Source organism: Phyllobates terribilis, unplaced genomic scaffold (genome assembly GCF_046119375.1).
Source record: "Phyllobates terribilis strain yellow unplaced genomic scaffold, ASM4611937v1 Scaffold_540__1_contigs__length_1147954, whole genome shotgun sequence".
Classification (NCBI taxonomy): domain Eukaryota; kingdom Metazoa; phylum Chordata; class Amphibia; order Anura; family Dendrobatidae; genus Phyllobates; species Phyllobates terribilis.
In genome coordinates, this window is record NW_027363300.1 from 367,557 (window position 1) to 387,001 (window position 19,445).

At 43.7% G+C, this 19,445-nt stretch overlaps 9 non-coding genes and 1 pseudogene across 9 annotated transcripts; all 10 read left to right on the plus strand.

Moving 5' to 3' along the window:
* Positions 1–769: 769 nt before the first annotated feature.
* On the plus strand, positions 770–960 carry LOC141232681 (U2 spliceosomal RNA). The gene has a single exon (XR_012298864.1). It is a non-coding gene; the product is annotated as a U2 spliceosomal RNA (small nuclear RNA).
* A 1,115-nt stretch (positions 961–2,075) lies between these two features.
* On the plus strand, positions 2,076–2,266 carry LOC141232683 (U2 spliceosomal RNA). The gene has a single exon (XR_012298866.1). It is a non-coding gene; the product is annotated as a U2 spliceosomal RNA (small nuclear RNA).
* A 1,115-nt stretch (positions 2,267–3,381) lies between these two features.
* On the plus strand, positions 3,382–3,572 carry LOC141232684 (U2 spliceosomal RNA). The gene has a single exon (XR_012298867.1). It is a non-coding gene; the product is annotated as a U2 spliceosomal RNA (small nuclear RNA).
* A 2,443-nt stretch (positions 3,573–6,015) lies between these two features.
* LOC141232545 (U2 spliceosomal RNA) lies at positions 6,016–6,224 on the plus strand (annotated as a pseudogene).
* Positions 6,225–7,339: 1,115 nt separating this feature from the next.
* Positions 7,340–7,530, plus strand: LOC141232685 (U2 spliceosomal RNA). The gene has a single exon (XR_012298868.1). It is a non-coding gene; the product is annotated as a U2 spliceosomal RNA (small nuclear RNA).
* A 1,115-nt stretch (positions 7,531–8,645) lies between these two features.
* LOC141232686 (U2 spliceosomal RNA) lies at positions 8,646–8,836 on the plus strand. The gene has a single exon (XR_012298869.1). It is a non-coding gene; the product is annotated as a U2 spliceosomal RNA (small nuclear RNA).
* Positions 8,837–15,028: 6,192 nt separating this feature from the next.
* Positions 15,029–15,217, plus strand: LOC141232526 (U2 spliceosomal RNA). Its single transcript, XR_012298766.1, has one exon. It is a non-coding gene; the product is annotated as a U2 spliceosomal RNA (small nuclear RNA).
* Positions 15,218–16,332: 1,115 nt separating this feature from the next.
* On the plus strand, positions 16,333–16,523 carry LOC141232687 (U2 spliceosomal RNA). The gene has a single exon (XR_012298870.1). It is a non-coding gene; the product is annotated as a U2 spliceosomal RNA (small nuclear RNA).
* Positions 16,524–17,638: 1,115 nt separating this feature from the next.
* Positions 17,639–17,829, plus strand: LOC141232688 (U2 spliceosomal RNA). The gene has a single exon (XR_012298871.1). It is a non-coding gene; the product is annotated as a U2 spliceosomal RNA (small nuclear RNA).
* Positions 17,830–18,944: 1,115 nt separating this feature from the next.
* LOC141232689 (U2 spliceosomal RNA) lies at positions 18,945–19,135 on the plus strand. Its single transcript, XR_012298872.1, has one exon. It is a non-coding gene; the product is annotated as a U2 spliceosomal RNA (small nuclear RNA).
* The last annotated feature ends 310 nt before the right edge of the window (positions 19,136–19,445 follow it).

A 19,445-nucleotide genomic window follows, 5' to 3' on the forward strand; every position in this document is an offset into this window, starting at 1 on the left:
TTGCACACACACCATCTATTTAGCAAATGCCCTTGTTATCAACAGCAGCCTTTTAAACTCACCTGAGCTAACAGGTATGTGCGCTGGTTACTCTGCTGCGCTTAAAATTTCTTTTTTGGTTTGCTACAATGCCTTTTCTGAAACGTTGTCTCCTTCTGCTGGAACACTGACTTCTTTCATTTAATGCCTGCAGACTATAAAAGAGAACCCAACCCAAAAAGTTTGGTTGATTAGTCTGTGGCATTCTGTTAAACTGTTGCTTATGGCGGTCTCTGTGAGCTTCTCAGCGACATTCAGCCAGCCAGGTATCCTGCCTGCAGTAGATGGAATGTGGTAATGGAACGCTGGCTGCGCGTGTCATAATAGGCTCTGAGCCTTTATATACCTGTGCACAGCAGCAGCCACCTTCAGTCTGCTGCTGGACAGCCAGCAGCAGCAGCAGCAGGAGAGGTATGTAATCAGGAGCCCTCCTGCTAAGGGTAGACAGCTGCTCGTTCCACCCCACCCCCCGCCTTAATTGGTTCTCCTCCCTTCCAACGGTGTTGAGGCGGGTGGGAACAGCAGGGGGTGAAGGTGCTGTGTTTAAAGAGGTGGAGTTATGCAGATCTAAAACGCGTGGATTGCAGCAGCAGCAAGCCGAAAAGTGCAGGCATGTAAGCGATCTAGAGGTTGACAACATGTCTTCTTAACGGGAGTCCAGGAGCTCATCTCCACAAATGGACTTTTCAGGATCCTTGGGTGGCTCCGTAGTTTGAAACCAATTCTGGTTATCGCTTCTCGGCCTTTTGGCTAAGATCAAGTGTAGTATCTGTTCTTATCAGTTTAATATCTGATACGTCCCCTATCTGGGGACCATATATTAAATGGATTTTTAGAACAGGGAGATGGAAAAAGAGCTTGCTCTGTCCACTCCACGCATTGACCTGGTATTGCAGTATCTCCAGGACCGGTGCACCCCTTCTTTAATGCAGTTTCTAAAATCAGAAAGAATTGAATTCAATGTTTTTTGTTCATTTTGCTTGTTTGTCGGATTTGGGGATGGACTCTTTGGCTTTGCTTTTCTTCTCCTCATTGGATTTTTCATGTTCAAAGTTGCAGAAGCCAGATTACAAGCTCATTTTGGTTCAACTTCAGCAACTGTGCATTGCATTGCCATGTAATGTGATGCAATGCTATCTTTCTAGCTCTCCCTTTTTACTTCCTTTTGGATAAACAGACATATTAGGCAAGCATTTTGGAGCTTTCACCTAAATAACTACAGGTGGTGAGATAAGCTGCACAATATAATTGACCTTTCAGTATATTGTTGCACACACACCATCTATTTAGCAAATGCCCTTGTTATCAACAGCAGCCTTTTAAACTCACCTGAGCTAACAGGTATGTGCGCTGGTTACTCTGCTGCGCTTAAAATTTCTTTTTTGGTTTGCTACAATGCCTTTTCTGAAACGTTGTCTCCTTCTGCTGGAACACTGACTTCTTTCATTTAATGCCTGCAGACTATAAAAGAGAACCCAACCCAAAAAGTTTGGTTGATTAGTCTGTGGCATTCTGTTAAACTGTTGCTTATGGCGGTCTCTGTGAGCTTCTCAGCGACATTCAGCCAGCCAGGTATCCTGCCTGCAGTAGATGGAATGTGGCAATGGAACGCTGGCTGCGCGTGTCATAATAGGCTCTGAGCCTTTATATACCTGTGCACAGCAGCAGCCACCTTCAGTCTGCTGCTGGACAGCCAGCAGCAGCAGCAGCAGGAGAGGTATGTAATCAGGAGCCCTCCTGCTAAGGGTAGACAGCTGCTCGTTCCACCCCACCCCCCGCCTTAATTGGTTCTCCTCCCTTCCAACGGTGTTGAGGCGGGTGGGAACAGCAGGGGGTGAAGGTGCTGTGTTTAAAGAGGTGGAGTTATGCAGATCTAAAACGCGTGGATTGCAGCAGCAGCAAGCCGAAAAGTGCAGGCATGTAAGGGATCTAGAGGTTGACAACATGTCTTCTTAACGGGAGTCCAGGAGCTCATCTCCACAAATGGACTTTTCAGGATCCTTGGGTGGCTCCGTAGTTTGAAACCAATTCTGGTTATCGCTTCTCGGCCTTTTGGCTAAGATCAAGTGTAGTATCTGTTCTTATCAGTTTAATATCTGATACGTCCCCTATCTGGGGACCATATATTAAATGGATTTTTAGAACAGGGAGATGGAAAAAGAGCTTGCTCTGTCCACTCCACGCATTGACCTGGTATTGCAGTATCTCCAGGACCGGTGCACCCCTTCTTTAATGCAGTTTCTAAAATCAGAAAGAATTGAATTCAATGTTTTTTGTTCATTTTGCTTGTTTGTCGGATTTGGGGATGGACTCTTTGGCTTTGCTTTTCTTCTCCTCATTGGATTTTTCATGTTCAAAGTTGCAGAAGCCAGATTACAAGCTCATTTTGGTTCAACTTCAGCAACTGTGCATTGCATTGCCATGTAATGTGATGCAATGCTATCTTTCTAGCTCTCCCTTTTTACTTCCTTTTGGATAAACAGACATATTAGGCAAGCATTTTGGAGCTTTCACCTAAATAACTACAGGTGGTGAGATAAGCTGCACAATATAATTGACCTTTCAGTATATTGTTGCACACACACCATCTATTTAGCAAATGCCCTTGTTATCAACAGCAGCCTTTTAAACTCACCTGAGCTAACAGGTATGTGCGCTGGTTACTCTGCTGCGCTTAAAATTTCTTTTTTGGTTTGCTACAATGCCTTTTCTGAAACGTTGTCTCCTTCTGCTGGAACACTGACTTCTTTCATTTAATGCCTGCAGACTATAAAAGAGAACCCAACCCAAAAAGTTTGGTTGATTAGTCTGTGGCATTCTGTTAAACTGTTGCTTATGGCGGTCTCTGTGAGCTTCTCAGCGACATTCAGCCAGCCAGGTATCCTGCCTGCAGTAGATGGAATGTGGCAATGGAACGCTGGCTGCGCGTGTCATAATAGGCTCTGAGCCTTTATATACCTGTGCACAGCAGCAGCCACCTTCAGTCTGCTGCTGGACAGCCAGCAGCAGCAGCAGCAGGAGAGGTATGTAATCAGGAGCCCTCCTGCTAAGGGTAGACAGCTGCTCGTTCCACCCCACCCCCCGCCTTAATTGGTTCTCCTCCCTTCCAACGGTGTTGAGGCGGGTGGGAACAGCAGGGGGTGAAGGTGCTGTGTTTAAAGAGGTTGAGTTATGCAGATCTAAAACGCGTGGATTGCAGCAGCAGCAAGCCGAAAAGTGCAGGCATGTAAGCGATCTAGAGGTTGACAACATGTCTTCTTAACAGGAGTCCAGGAGCTCATCTCCACAAATGGACTTTTCAGGATCCTTGGGTGGCTCCGTAGTTTGAAACCAATTCTGGTTATCGCTTCTCGGCCTTTTGGCTAAGATCAAGTGTAGTATCTGTTCTTATCAGTTTAATATCTGATACGTCCCCTATCTGGGGACCATATATTAAATGGATTTTTAGAACAGGGAGATGGAAAAAGAGCTTGCTCTGTCCACTCCACGCATTGACCTGGTATTGCAGTATCTCCAGGACCGGTGCACCCCTTCTTTAATGCAGTTTCTAAAATCAGAAAGAATTGAATTCAATGTTTTTTGTTCATTTTGCTTGTTTGTCGGATTTGGGGATGGACTCTTTGGCTTTGCTTTTCTTCTCCTCATTGGATTTTTCATGTTCAAAGTTGCAGAAGCCAGATTACAAGCTCATTTTGGTTCAACTTCAGCAACTGTGCATTGCATTGCCATGTAATGTGATGCAATGCTATCTTTCTAGCTCTCCCTTTTTACTTCCTTTTGGATAAACAGACATATTAGGCAAGCATTTTGGAGCTTTCACCTAAATAACTACAGGTGGTGAGATAAGCTGCACAATATAATTGACCTTTCAGTATATTGTTGCACACACACCATCTATTTAGCAAATGCCCTTGTTATCAACAGCAGCCTTTTAAACTCACCTGAGCTAACAGGTATGTGCGCTGGTTACTCTGCTGCGCTTAAAATTTCTTTTTTGGTTTGCTACAATGCCTTTTCTGAAACGTTGTCTCCTTCTGCTGGAACACTGACTTCTTTCATTTAATGCCTGCAGACTATAAAAGAGAACCCAACCCAAAAAGTTTGGTTGATTAGTCTGTGGCATTCTGTTAAACTGTTGCTTATGGCGGTCTCTGTGAGCTTCTCAGCGACATTCAGCCAGCCAGGTATCCTGCCTGCAGTAGATGGAATGTGGCAATGGAACGCTGGCTGCGCGTGTCATAATAGGCTCTGAGCCTTTATATACCTGTGCACAGCAGCAGCCACCTTCAGTCTGCTGCTGGACAGCCAGCAGCAGCAGCAGCAGGAGAGGTATGTAATCAGGAGCCCTCCTGCTAAGGGTAGACAGCTGCTCGTTCCACCCCACCCCCCGCCTTAATTGGTTCTCCTCCCTTCCAACGGTGTTGAGGCGGGTGGGAACAGCAGGGGGTGAAGGTGCTGTGTTTAAAGAGGTGGAGTTATGCAGATCTAAAACGCGTGGATTGCAGCAGCAGCAAGTCGAAAAGTGCAGGCATGTAAGGGATCTAGAGGTTGACAACATGTCTTCTTAACGGGAGTCCAGGAGCTCATCTCCACAAATGGACTTTTCAGGATCCTTGGGTGGCTCCGTAGTTTGAAACCAATTCTGGTTATCGCTTCTCGGCCTTTTGGCTAAGATCAAGTGCAGTGATCTAGCGGTTTCTGCCTTGGTCTTGGCTGGGAGGCGCTTGGGGTACCCGGCTCCTTGGCCTGGGGGGATCGCTACACTTATCGGTGGAGCTAAACCCCCCTGCTGCTATTAGGGAGTCGGATTAGTCCCTGGGCAACGAGAGGCGATCACCTTGTCACCACACATAGCTGTGGGGGGCAACTGTCGCCACACATAGCTGTGGTGGCAACATTTGGAGGATTAAAAGGAAAAAACGGAAGGAAAACGGATCGTTGAGATGGAGTTTTGGAAAAAGAAGAGATGCTTACGTTTTTTTGTGAAACGGGAGACGGAAGAAACTTTTTTGGAAGAAAAATGGATTCTGGAAATTTTGAGGAAATATGAAGTTTTGGAGAAGGATATCTACTGTATGCAAGAAATAAAGCAAGGTAAAGTTTGTGATGTGACTCTAGTTTCTGAGGAAAAGTGCATTCATTTTTTCAAAGGCTGGAGTGAAGAGGATTCTGGGAAAATTGGAGTAAGTGCATCATTCATGGGGAAACCGAAGAGTGTGATAATTTACATGGACAATCCGTTTGTGGAAATAGAGGAGATAATGGTTTTTTTGGAATCTAAATGTAAGAAGGTAAAGTTTCAGAAATTATACAGGAACAAAGTTGGTATTTGGAACGGAAAGAGACGTTTTTTGGTGTGGACAACAGGAGAAGAAAATTTGCATAATGGGAGGATTATGGTAAACGGGAGTTCTGGGTATTGTTACATGGAAAGCAGCAAAGGAACTTTTGAAAAGAACTTTGGAGGACAAAAGGAAGATATTGGTGATAAAATGAAGAAGGAAGTTGAAGCCATAATTATAGAGGAGAATAAGCAGGGAAAAGAAGTTGAAAGTTTAAAGGTGAAATTGAAGAAAAAGGTAACGGTACAGGAAAATTGTGGATCAAGGAAAGTATCTGGTGAAAAGAAAGAAGTAAAAGAGGAAAAGGGTAAAGTGTTGGAGAAGGTGGTGACTTTCAGAGATGATGAGGAAGAGTATGATAGGGAACAGATGCGGTTAGAGCATGAGGAGGAAGAAAAGAAGTTAAGGGGTTTTGTTGGGAGGAAAGTAAAAGAGAAAAAGGGGATATTTAGTTTGGGAAACCGGGTGAAGTAATGTCAGTGGTGATTTGTTTGGAATTTGTTGAAACTGCAAAGGAATTGTTATGTTTAACTTTATATATATTAATTCAAATGAAAAAATATAAATATAATATCTAAACACGATGATGGAACTAAAATCTTGAGTTTGGTGATATACGATTTAAGATTATAAAACTTAATTTCTGAGTGTTTGGAAAAAAAAAAAAAAAAAAAAAAAAAAAAAAAAAAATCTGTTCTTATCAGTTTAATATCTGATACGTCCCCTATCTGGGGACCATATATTAAATGGATTTTTAGAACAGGGAGATGGAAAAAGAGCTTGCTCTGTCCACTCCACGCATTGACCTGGTATTGCAGTATCTCCAGGACCGGTGCACCCCTTCTTTAATGCAGTTTCTAAAATCAGAAAGAATTGAATTCAATGTTTTTTGTTCATTTTGCTTGTTTGTCGGATTTGGGGATGGACTCTTTGGCTTTGCTTTTCTTCTCCTCATTGGATTTTTCATGTTCAAAGTTGCAGAAGCCAGATTACAAGCTCATTTTGGTTCAACTTCAGCAACTGTGCATTGCATTGCCATGTAATGTGATGCAATGCTATCTTTCTAGCTCTCCCTTTTTACTTCCTTTTGGATAAACAGACATATTAGGCAAGCATTTTGGAGCTTTCACCTAAATAACTACAGGTGGTGAGATAAGCTGCACAATATAATTGACCTTTCAGTATATTGTTGCACACACACCATCTATTTAGCAAATGCCCTTGTTATCAACAGCAGCCTTTTAAACTCACCTGAGCTAACAGGTATGTGCGCTGGTTACTCTGCTGCGCTTAAAATTTCTTTTTTGGTTTGCTACAATGCCTTTTCTGAAACGTTGTCTCCTTCTGCTGGAACACTGACTTCTTTCATTTAATGCCTGCAGACTATAAAAGAGAACCCAACCCAAAAAGTTTGGTTGATTAGTCTGTGGCATTCTGTTAAACTGTTGCTTATGGCGGTCTCTGTGAGCTTCTCAGCGACATTCAGCCAGCCAGGTATCCTGCCTGCAGTAGATGGAATGTGGCAATGGAACGCTGGCTGCGCGTGTCATAATAGGCTCTGAGCCTTTATATACCTGTGCACAGCAGCAGCCACCTTCAGTCTGCTGCTGGACAGCCAGCAGCAGCAGCAGCAGGAGAGGTATGTAATCAGGAGCCCTCCTGCTAAGGGTAGACAGCTGCTCGTTCCACCCCACCCCCCGCCTTAATTGGTTCTCCTCCCTTCCAACGGTGTTGAGGCGGGTGGGAACAGCAGGGGGTGAAGGTGCTGTGTTTAAAGAGGTGGAGTTATGCAGATCTAAAACGGTTGGATTGCAGCAGCAGCAAGTCGAAAAGTGCAGGCATGTAAGGGATCTAGAGGTTGACAACATGTCTTCTTAACGGGAGTCCAGGAGCTCATCTCCACAAATGGACTTTTCAGGATCCTTGGGTGGCTCCGTAGTTTGAAACCAATTCTGGTTATCGCTTCTCGGCCTTTTGGCTAAGATCAAGTGTAGTATCTGTTCTTATCAGTTTAATATCTGATACGTCCCCTATCTGGGGACCATATATTAAATGGATTTTTAGAACAGGGAGATGGAAAAAGAGCTTGCTCTGTCCACTCCACGCATTGACCTGGTATTGCAGTATCTCCAGGACCGGTGCACCCCTTCTTTAATGCAGTTTCTAAAATCAGAAAGAATTGAATTCAATGTTTTTTGTTCATTTTGCTTGTTTGTCGGATTTGGGGATGGACTCTTTGGCTTTGCTTTTCTTCTCCTCATTGGATTTTTCATGTTCAAAGTTGCAGAAGCCAGATTACAAGCTCATTTTGGTTCAACTTCAGCAACTGTGCATTGCATTGCCATGTAATGTGATGCAATGCTATCTTTCTAGCTCTCCCTTTTTACTTCCTTTTGGATAAACAGACATATTAGGCAAGCATTTTGGAGCTTTCACCTAAATAACTACAGGTGGTGAGATAAGCTGCACAATATAATTGACCTTTCAGTATATTGTTGCACACACACCATCTATTTAGCAAATGCCCTTGTTATCAACAGCAGCCTTTTAAACTCACCTGAGCTAACAGGTATGTGCGCTGGTTACTCTGCTGCGCTTAAAATTTCTTTTTTGGTTTGCTACAATGCCTTTTCTGAAACGTTGTCTCCTTCTGCTGGAACACTGACTTCTTTCATTTAATGCCTGCAGACTATAAAAGAGAACCCAACCCAAAAAGTTTGGTTGATTAGTCTGTGGCATTCTGTTAAACTGTTGCTTATGGCGGTCTCTGTGAGCTTCTCAGCGACATTCAGCCAGCCAGGTATCCTGCCTGCAGTAGATGGAATGTGGCAATGGAACGCTGGCTGCGCGTGTCATAATAGGCTCTGAGCCTTTATATACCTGTGCACAGCAGCAGCCACCTTCAGTCTGCTGCTGGACAGCCAGCAGCAGCAGCAGCAGGAGAGGTATGTAATCAGGAGCCCTCCTGCTAAGGGTAGACAGCTGCTCGTTCCACCCCACCCCCCGCCTTAATTGGTTCTCCTCCCTTCCAACGGTGTTGAGGCGGGTGGGAACAGCAGGGGGTGAAGGTGCTGTGTTTAAAGAGGTGGAGTTATGCAGATCTAAAACGCGTGGATTGCAGCAGCAGCAAGCCGAAAAGTGCAGGCATGTAAGGGATCTAGAGGTTGACAACATGTCTTCTTAACGGGAGTCCAGGAGCTCATCTCCACAAATGGACTTTTCAGGATCCTTGGGTGGCTCCGTAGTTTGAAACCAATTCTGGTTATCGCTTCTCGGCCTTTTGGCTAAGATCAAGTGTAGTATCTGTTCTTATCAGTTTAATATCTGATACGTCCCCTATCTGGGGACCATATATTAAATGGATTTTTAGAACAGGGAGATGGAAAAAGAGCTTGCTCTGTCCACTCCACGCATTGACCTGGTATTGCAGTATCTCCAGGACCGGTGCACCCCTTCTTTAATGCAGTTTCTAAAATCAGAAAGAATTGAATTCAATGTTTTTTGTTCATTTTGCTTGTTTGTCGGATTTGGGGATGGACTCTTTGGCTTTGCTTTTCTTCTCCTCATTGGATTTTTCATGTTCAAAGTTGCAGAAGCCAGATTACAAGCTCATTTTGGTTCAACTTCAGCAACTGTGCATTGCATTGCCATGTAATGTGATGCAATGCTATCTTTCTAGCTCTCCCTTTTTACTTCCTTTTGGATAAACAGACATATTAGGCAAGCATTTTGGAGCTTTCACCTAAATAACTACAGGTGGTGAGATAAGCTGCACAATATAATTGACCTTTCAGTATATTGTTGCACACACACCATCTATTTAGCAAATGCCCTTGTTATCAACAGCAGCCTTTTAAACTCACCTGAGCTAACAGGTATGTGCGCTGGTTACTCTGCTGCGCTTAAAATTTCTTTTTTGGTTTGCTACAATGCCTTTTCTGAAACGTTGTCTCCTTCTGCTGGAACACTGACTTCTTTCATTTAATGCCTGCAGACTATAAAAGAGAACCCAACCCAAAAAGTTTGGTTGATTAGTCTGTGGCATTCTGTTAAACTGTTGCTTATGGCGGTCTCTGTGAGCTTCTCAGCGACATTCAGCCAGCCAGGTATCCTGCCTGCAGTAGATGGAATGTGGCAATGGAACGCTGGCTGCGCGTGTCATAATAGGCTCTGAGCCTTTATATACCTGTGCACAGCAGCAGCCACCTTCAGTCTGCTGCTGGACAGCCAGCAGCAGCAGCAGCAGGAGAGGTATGTAATCAGGAGCCCTCCTGCTAAGGGTAGACAGCTGCTCGTTCCACCCCACCCCCCGCCTTAATTGGTTCTCCTCCCTTCCAACGGTGTTGAGGCGGGTGGGAACAGCAGGGGGTGAAGGTGCTGTGTTTAAAGAGGTGGAGTTATGCAGATCTAAAACGCGTGGATTGCAGCAGCAGCAAGCCGAAAAGTGCAGGCATGTAAGGGATCTAGAGGTTGACAACATGTCTTCTTAACGGGAGTCCAGGAGCTCATCTCCACAAATGGACTTTTCAGGATCCTTGGGTGGCTCCGTAGTTTGAAACCAATTCTGGTTATCGCTTCTCGGCCTTTTGGCTCAGATCTGTAATGGGTCTAGTCATTTGGCTGTCTGTGCATTAACTCTTGGCCCTGTGGCATCGCCATTTTATGGCTTAAGCCACTTGCTGCTATAAGTAGTTGGCCAGTAGACACGACTAGCGATAATGGGACGCATTCGATACGCTGGGCCCGGTGAGGCTCGAGTGAAGTTTGGAATCCAGATTGATGTGGAAGAAGGCAAAGAAGGAATCTTTACCCTCAGCTTCGTGGTGAAGGTGATTTTGTTTGGACTCCTTGAAGTGAAGAAGGAAGAAATCTTGTGCCTCCAGCAATTCAAAAGCAAGTATAATCTTGTATTTACTTCTATGGCTGTTTGCAACAATTTCTATGATTGTTTGAAAAAGAATCTGGACAATCAATATTTGGATGGGCTGACTTTTGTCATCTTGTATTGCTCCAAAGAGGTACCTCTGACTGTTTTCATGTACAACCCACATGTGGACTTGGCTTTGATTTATGCCTTTCTAAATAGGCACTGCAATATTACCAAGGTGGCAGTAAAAGTCATGAATGAGGAGGAACTATGGACCGGTAAATATCGTTTCATGGTCAAGTTCCGGGAAAGTCCTGATGAACCAGGGGGTATACATTATCCTCCATCAAATTTTTCCATTGGGAGTGAGCGGGGTTACCTGTTCTTCCCCAATGCGCCCAGGTTTTGTCGTCATTGTAGGAGGTATGGCCATACTCAGGAAGCATGCGACATCAGACAGATTATTTGCAGGAAGTGCAATGAGGTGGGTCATTCTTCCAATAATTGCAAAAATGAAATAGTCTGTAATCTCTGCGGAGAGAAGGGGCATGCCTTCAGAGACTGTATATTCCATCCTGGTTCATATGCGGGGGCAGCGGGAAGGGGAAGGAGAAGAAATGAATCTCCTGCACCCACAGCTACAACTCCGACTGCTCCAACTCCGACTGCTCCGATATCTACTCTGGCTTTCCTGGATGAGGAGGAGGCTCGGGTTGCTTTTCCAGAACTGGTTCGTGTGAATGTAAGAGGAAATATGGAGCTGGCACCTGAGCCACCGGTGCAGAGGGCCGCGTCTGTGGCTTCAGATGTCAGTGAGTCTGAGACGATAACTGATGATCGTATAGGCATGGAAGTGGCCCCGGTGGAGGATCTGGAGGCTGAAATTCCAGACATGATGGTTACATTGCAGGGGGAAGAGGAGTCTGATCTGACCAGAACACCGCATGTGGCCTGGAGCGATGTCGTTTCTGACCTTGAGGAGGAGGGAGGTCAGGGGGACTTTGACCCCCAGCGGCGGGATTATAGTTCAGATGAAGATGGAGGCGCTTCAGTGAAGAAAAAGAAGAAAACTGAACCATCCTTTTCCCCTTTAAGTGAATGCAGTGTGAGTCCAGCCCGGGTGTACCCTACTGCATCCGATCCCCAAGATGTGTCTTTTTTGGGGGAAGGCACAAACTACGATATCTGCACGTCCAGCGTCCTACCCCCAGAAGGGTTAGGATGATGTACAGGTGGGCATGTTGTCGTGACCTGCCACATCAAATTAATAGATGGGTGCCCAAGTTGCTCTCAGCATCTTGTCGCTAAATGTTAGGCTGATTAAATCTGAGTCGAGAAGAGTGGCAATTTTGGACTACTTGAGCAACTTGGATGCGGACGTATACTGTGTCCAGGAGTGTGGGATCTCCGATCCCTTAAGTGAAAATGCATGGCCTTTAGGTCAAAGTGTGTGGTCTGGTTCTGTATGTAATAAAAATTGTGGGGTAGGTGTTTTGGTGAAGGGTTATAGTGTTAAGATAGAAAGTTACATGGTGGTGGAGGCGGGGAGGTGTGTAATATGTGAGTTAAATTGTAGGGGGTGGAGGGTTAGGGTGGTAAATATGTATGCACCAATAGATAAAGGGGAGAGGCTGGAAATTTTTGAGAAATTATGTTTTTTTTTATCTGGCAAAATGCCAATAATTTTTGTTGGAGATTTCAATTGTGTGACGGAGGGGGATAAGATGGATGTTACAGGTAAAAGACTCAAGTGTCTTGTGGCGGATTTTTCCTTACAGGATGCTGCGGAAGTTTTTTTAGGTAATCCACCTCCTGCGACCTATAAGGCCGACAGGGGAGGCATAGAGTCTAGAATAGACCGTATCTTCTTTTCTTCACAAAATGTTATTTGTAGGAATTTCCAGCAGGAAGATGTTCCCTTCTCTGACCATGTGTGTTTGAGGGCACGTCTAGAAGGTAAGATTTCCTTTGTATATGGTGGTGGCGTGTGGAAACTTAATGTGCGTTTGCTGGAAGATAATAGGATCATGCGTGATTTTAGGCGAATGTATGTTAGGTGGAGGGATAAAAAAAGTGATTTCAGGAATGTGCTTGAGTGGTGGGACTGGATGAAGAGTGAGATTGTTTTTTTCTTTAGAAAAAGGGGCAGGAGGAAAGCAGCAATGAATAGAGCAAAATTTAATGATTTAAGCTCTAGACTGGAGTGGCTGAGGAAGTTAAGGATGATTGGAGTGGATGTGGATGTTTTGATGTGTCAAGTGAAAGAAGAGATTAAGAAATATATTGAGGGTAAAGGGAAAGAAATTATTTACCGTTCTAAGATTGAACATTTGGAGAAAAATGAGAAATGCACAAGGTTTTTTTTCAAAAAAGTTTTTGGGAAGAAAGTAGATATGGATGAGGTGGTGAATGGTGATGGGGTGTGTGTGAGTGGGAAGGATGTGATGCAGGAGGTGGTGTTGTTTTATAAGGAGTTGTATGGGGAAAAATGGGTTGATGATAGGATGTTGACTGATGCTTTGGGGTGTTTAGAAGGTTGTTTGGGTGAGGATGAACGTGAAATATTGGATGATGTAATTGTGTTGGATGAAGTTAAAAAAGTGGTGATGTCTGCGAGTAAGAATAAAACACCTGGGAAGGATGGACTGCCCGTGGAGTTATATGTTAAGGAATGGGACACGATGGGAAATGACTTATTGGAGGTGTGCCAGAATATGTTCACGGAGAATATGTTGAGTGAATCTATGAGAGATGGGGTGGTGGTTTTGGTTCATAAGAAAGGTGATAAAAAGGATTTGGGGAATTGGAGGCCAATCACCCTTTTGAATGCAGACTATAAGGTGTTTAGTAAATTGTTGGCTAGCCGGATGCGGGAAGTGATTGGCGGTGTGGTGGATGAAGATCAAGTGTGTGCAGTGCCTGGGAGAAGTATGACTGAAAATTTGGTGTTGTTGCGTGATGTGATTGGGGATTGTATGAGTCGTAAGCAGAAATGTTTGTTGTTTTCGGTTGATTTTGAAAAAGCTTTTGACCGTGTGTCACATAGCTTTATGTTTAAGGTTTTGTCTAAGATGGGTTATTCCAGGAATTTTGTAAACTGTGTTAGGAGTTTGTATTGTAATGTTTCAAGTGAATTTTTGGTGAATGGGTGGTTGAGTGAGAAAGTGAGAATTAAATCAGGAGTGCGTCAGGGGTGCCCTATGTCCCCTTTTTTGTTTATTAGTGTGATTGAAGTGTTGATGTGTATGGTTAGGAAGGATAAGGTTATGAGAAGTGTGATGATTCCTGGGAGTAATGGAAAGGATGTGAGAATTCTAGGTTACATGGATGATGTAGTGATTGTGAGTGGGAATATGGCTGCGATGAGTAGGGCAAGGTTGATATTAAGTTTGTTTTGTAGTGTCTCAGCTTTTAAGGTCAATTGGACTAAGAGTTCCTTTAAATGTTTTGGTGAGAGGAATGTACGGATGGATGGTGTGAGGTGTGAGGATGGTGCAATAAAGGTGCTTGGGATTAAGTTTAATGATGATTTGAAAGGAAATGAGAGTTGGGAAGATTGTGGGGTGAGAGTGGTGCGCAAGTTGAATTTTTGGCGAATGAGAGAACTAACTCTGACTGGGAAAGTTCTGATTATTAAGGCGGTTATTTTGCCTATTTTGTTGTTTGTTGCGAATGTATATCCTGCTGCTTTTAAGAAAATTAGGAAAACTGAGAAATTCATCTTTAATTTTCTTTGGGGAAGTCGCATGGAGAAATTGAAACGGGAATATGTCTATAAGTTATGTGTAAATGGTGGTTTGGATTTTCCAAATATTGATTTCTTTTTAGGGATTAGTTACGTGAAAATGGTGGTGGTGGTTCTAGGGAAAAGTAATAAGTGTGCTTATATGATGAAGTATTCGGCTGGATGGATGCTTTATGGCTTAAAGTGGGTCAAAAGGGATGCTAGAGTGCCTGTTGCTTTTAAGTGTCCTGTATGGTATGGTTGTGTTGAGAAATTTGTAAGGAAGTATGATTTGTTGTCCGTTAACATGAGTGATTTTAGGCAAAAGAAGAAAGTCATTAGGATGGTGCGTGAGCGTGAGGTGGTATGTAATATCAATGGGTTGAGAGGGGAGGAAGTAACCGAGATGTGGAGAAAATTAAGTATAGATGGTGTGACTAACAGACAGAGAGATATCGCTTGGATGATATTGCATGACATTTTGCCTGTTAGAGATGTGCAAAAGAAGAGGGATTTAGTTAAATCTGAGGTATGCCCGAGGGATGGATGTGGTTTGAGAGAGCATGTTAGACATATGGTATGGGATTGTGATTTTGCATATGATGTATGGAAGGGTATAGGGGGACTTTGCAAGGAATTGGTGGGTGTAAAGTATGTTAATTGGAAACTTGCTATGTTTGGGATGGGTGCATGTAGTAGAATTAAGGATAGGATTTTATGGTTGTTGGTGGTGTGTGTAATTGAAAGTTTGTGGGATGCGAGGAATTTGTTAGTTTTTAAAAGGAAGAAAATGTCAGTTAATGAATGTTTGAGATTGATTCTGTCACGTATGTATGTAATATACCTCTGGGATCAGGAACGTGGAAGTATTATAGATGCTGAAGGGATCTGGAAGTTTAAAAAGTGGAGGTTTTTGGTAAAGTTTAATTAGTAGTGTATAATGTACCTGATGATAAGGTTTGGTTTTATTTTTGATTATATACCAAGTGTGATGAAAGGCTAAGTGTCAATGAAAGGCTTTTGTAAGTCGATTTGATTGAGCTTATGCTCCGGCCTATCTGATTTGGTAAAAAAAAAAAAAAAAAAAAAAAATCTGTTCTTATCAGTTTAATATCTGATACGTCCCCTATCTGGGGACCATATATTAAATGGATTTTTAGAACAGGGAGATGGAAAAAGAGCTTGCTCTGTCCACTCCACGCATTGACCTGGTATTGCAGTATCTCCAGGACCGGTGCACCCCTTCTTTAATGCAGTTTCTAAAATCAGAAAGAATTGAATTCAATGTTTTTTGTTCATTTTGCTTGTTTGTCGGATTTGGGGATGGACTCTTTGGCTTTGCTTTTCTTCTCCTCATTGGATTTTTCATGTTCAAAGTTGCAGAAGCCAGATTACAAGCTCATTTTGGTTCAACTTCAGCAACTGTGCATTGCATTGCCATGTAATGTGATGCAATGCTATCTTTCTAGCTCTCCCTTTTTACTTCCTTTTGGATAAACAGACATATTAGGCAAGCATTTTGGAGCTTTCACCTAAATAACTACAGGTGGTGAGATAAGCTGCACAATATAATTGACCTTTCAGTATATTGTTGCACACACACCATCTATTTAGCAAATGCCCTTGTTATCAACAGCAGCCTTTTAAACTCACCTGAGCTAACAGGTATGTGAGCTGGTTACTCTGCTGCGCTTAAAATTTCTTTTTTGGTTTGCTACAATGCCTTTTCTGAAACGTTGTCTCCTTCTGCTGGAACACTGACTTCTTTCATTTAATGCCTGCAGACTATAAAAGAGAACCCAACCCAAAAAGTTTGGTTGATTAGTCTGTGGCATTCTGTTAAACTGTTGCTTATGGCGGTCTCTGTGAGCTTCTCAGCGACATTCAGCCAGCCAGGTATCCTGCCTGCAGTAGATGGAATGTGGCAATGGAACGCTGGCTGCGCGTGTCATAATAGGCTCTGAGCCTTTATATACCTGTGCACAGCAGCAGCCACCTTCAGTCTGCTGCTGGACAGCCAGCAGCAGCAGCAGCAGGAGAGGTATGTAATCAGGAGCCCTCCTGCTAAGGGTAGACAGCTGCTCGTTCCACCCCACCCCCCGCCTTAATTGGTTCTCCTCCCTTCCAACGGTGTTGAGGCGGGTGGGAACAGCAGGGGGTGAAGGTGCTGTGTTTAAAGAGGTGGAGTTATGCAGATCTAAAACGCGTGGATTGCAGCAGCAGCAAGCCGAAAAGTGCAGGCATGTAAGGGATCTAGAGGTTGACAACATGTCTTCTTAACGGGAGTCCAGGAGCTCATCTCCACAAATGGACTTTTCAGGATCCTTGGGTGGCTCCGTAGTTTGAAACCAATTCTGGTTATCGCTTCTCGGCCTTTTGGCTAAGATCAAGTGTAGTATCTGTTCTTATCAGTTTAATATCTGATACGTCCCCTATCTGGGGACCATATATTAAATGGATTTTTAGAACAGGGAGATGGAAAAAGAGCTTGCTCTGTCCACTCCACGCATTGACCTGGTATTGCAGTATCTCCAGGACCGGTGCACCCCTTCTTTAATGCAGTTTCTAAAATCAGAAAGAATTGAATTCAATGTTTTTTGTTCATTTTGCTTGTTTGTCGGATTTGGGGATGGACTCTTTGGCTTTGCTTTTCTTCTCCTCATTGGATTTTTCATGTTCAAAGTTGCAGAAGCCAGATTACAAGCTCATTTTGGTTCAACTTCAGCAACTGTGCATTGCATTGCCATGTAATGTGATGCAATGCTATCTTTCTAGCTCTCCCTTTTTACTTCCTTTTGGATAAACAGACATATTAGGCAAGCATTTTGGAGCTTTCACCTAAATAACTACAGGTGGTGAGATAAGCTGCACAATATAATTGACCTTTCAGTATATTGTTGCACACACACCATCTATTTAGCAAATGCCCTTGTTATCAACAGCAGCCTTTTAAACTCACCTGAGCTAACAGGTATGTGCGCTGGTTACTCTGCTGCGCTTAAAATTTCTTTTTTGGTTTGCTACAATGCCTTTTCTGAAACGTTGTCTCCTTCTGCTGGAACACTGACTTCTTTCATTTAATGCCTGCAGACTATAAAAGAGAACCCAACCCAAAAAGTTTGGTTGATTAGTCTGTGGCATTCTGTTAAACTGTTGCTTATGGCGGTCTCTGTGAGCTTCTCAGCGACATTCAGCCAGCCAGGTATCCTGCCTGCAGTAGATGGAATGTGGCAATGGAACGCTGGCTGCGCGTGTCATAATAGGCTCTGAGCCTTTATATACCTGTGCACAGCAGCAGCCACCTTCAGTCTGCTGCTGGACAGCCAGCAGCAGCAGCAGCAGGAGAGGTATGTAATCAGGAGCCCTCCTGCTAAGGGTAGACAGCTGCTCGTTCCACCCCACCCCCCGCCTTAATTGGTTCTCCTCCCTTCCAACGGTGTTGAGGCGGGTGGGAACAGCAGGGGGTGAAGGTGCTGTGTTTAAAGAGGTGGAGTTATGCAGATCTAAAACGCGTGGATTGCAGCAGCAGCAAGCCGAAAAGTGCAGGCATGTAAGGGATCTAGAGGTTGACAACATGTCTTCTTAACGGGAGTCCAGGAGCTCATCTCCACAAATGGACTTTTCAGGATCCTTGGGTGGCTCCGTAGTTTGAAACCAATTCTGGTTATCGCTTCTCGGCCTTTTGGCTAAGATCAAGTGTAGTATCTGTTCTTATCAGTTTAATATCTGATACGTCCCCTATCTGGGGACCATATATTAAATGGATTTTTAGAACAGGGAGATGGAAAAAGAGCTTGCTCTGTCCACTCCACGCATTGACCTGGTATTGCAGTATCTCCAGGACCGGTGCACCCCTTCTTTAATGCAGTTTCTAAAATCAGAAAGAATTGAATTCAATGTTTTTTGTTCATTTTGCTTGTTTGTCGGATTTGGGGATGGACTCTTTGGCTTTGCTTTTCTTCTCCTCATTGGATTTTTCATGTTCAAAGTTGCAGAAGCCAGATTACAAGCTCATTTTGGTTCAACTTCAGCAACTGTGCATTGCATTGCCATGTAATGTGATGCAATGCTATCTTTCTAGCTCTCCCTTTTTACTTCCTTTTGGATAAACAGACATATTAGGCAAGCATTTTGGAGCTTTCACCTAAATAACTACAGGTGGTGAGATAAGCTGCACAATATAATTGACCTTTCAGTATATTGTTGCACACACACCATCTATTCAGCAAATGCCCTTGTTATCAACAGCAGCCTTTTAAACTCACCTGAGCTAACAGGTATGTGCGCTGGTTACTCTGCTGCGCTTAAAATTTCTTTTTTGGTTTGCTACAATGCCTTTTCTGAAACGTTGTCTCCTTCTGCTGGAACACTGACTTCTTTCATTTAATGCCTGCAGACTATAAAAGAGAACCCAACCCAAAAAGTTTGGTTGATTAGTCTGTGGCATTCTGTTAAACTGTTGCTTATGGCGGTCTCTGTGAGCTTCTCAGCGACATTCAGCCAGCCAGGTATCCTGCCTGCAGTAGATGGAATGTGGCAATGGAACGCTGGCTGCGCGTGTCATAATAGGCTCTGAGCCTTTATATACCTGTGCACAGCAGCAGCCACCTTCAGTCTGCTGCTGGACAGCCAGCAGCAGCAGCAGCAGGAGAGGTATGTAATCAGGAGCCCTCCTGCTAAGGGTAGACAGCTGCTCGTTCCACCCCACCCCCCGCCTTAATTGGTTCTCCTCCCTTCCAACGGTGTTGAGGCGGGTGGGAACAGCAGGGGGTGAAGGTGCTGTGTTTAAAGAGGTGGAGTTATGCAGATCTAAAACGCGTGGATTGCAGCAGCAGCAAGCCGAAAAGTGCAGGCATGTAAGGGATCTAGAGGTTGACAACATGTCTTCTTAACGGGAGTCCAGGAGCTCATCTCCACAAATGGACTTTTCAGGATCCTTGGGTGGCTCCGTAGTTTGAAACCAATTCTGGTTATCGCTTCTCGGCCTTTTGGCTAAGATCAAGTGTAGTATCTGTTCTTATCAGTTTAATATCTGATACGTCCCCTATCTGGGGACCATATATTAAATGGATTTTTAGAACAGGGAGATGGAAAAAGAGCTTGCTCTGTCCACTCCACGCATTGACCTGGTATTGCAGTATCTCCAGGACCGGTGCACCCCTTCTTTAATGCAGTTTCTAAAATCAGAAAGAATTGAATTCAATGTTTTTTGTTCATTTTGCTTGTTTGTCGGATTTGGGGATGGACTCTTTGGCTTTGCTTTTCTTCTCCTCATTGGATTTTTCATGTTCAAAGTTGCAGAAGCCAGATTACAAGCTCATTTTGGTTCAACTTCAGCAACTGTGCATTGCATTGCCATGTAATGTGATGCAATGCTATCTTTCTAGCTCTCCCTTTTTACTTCCTTTTGGATAAACAGACATATTAGGCAAGCATTTTGGAGCTTTCACCTAAATAACTACAGGTGGTGAGA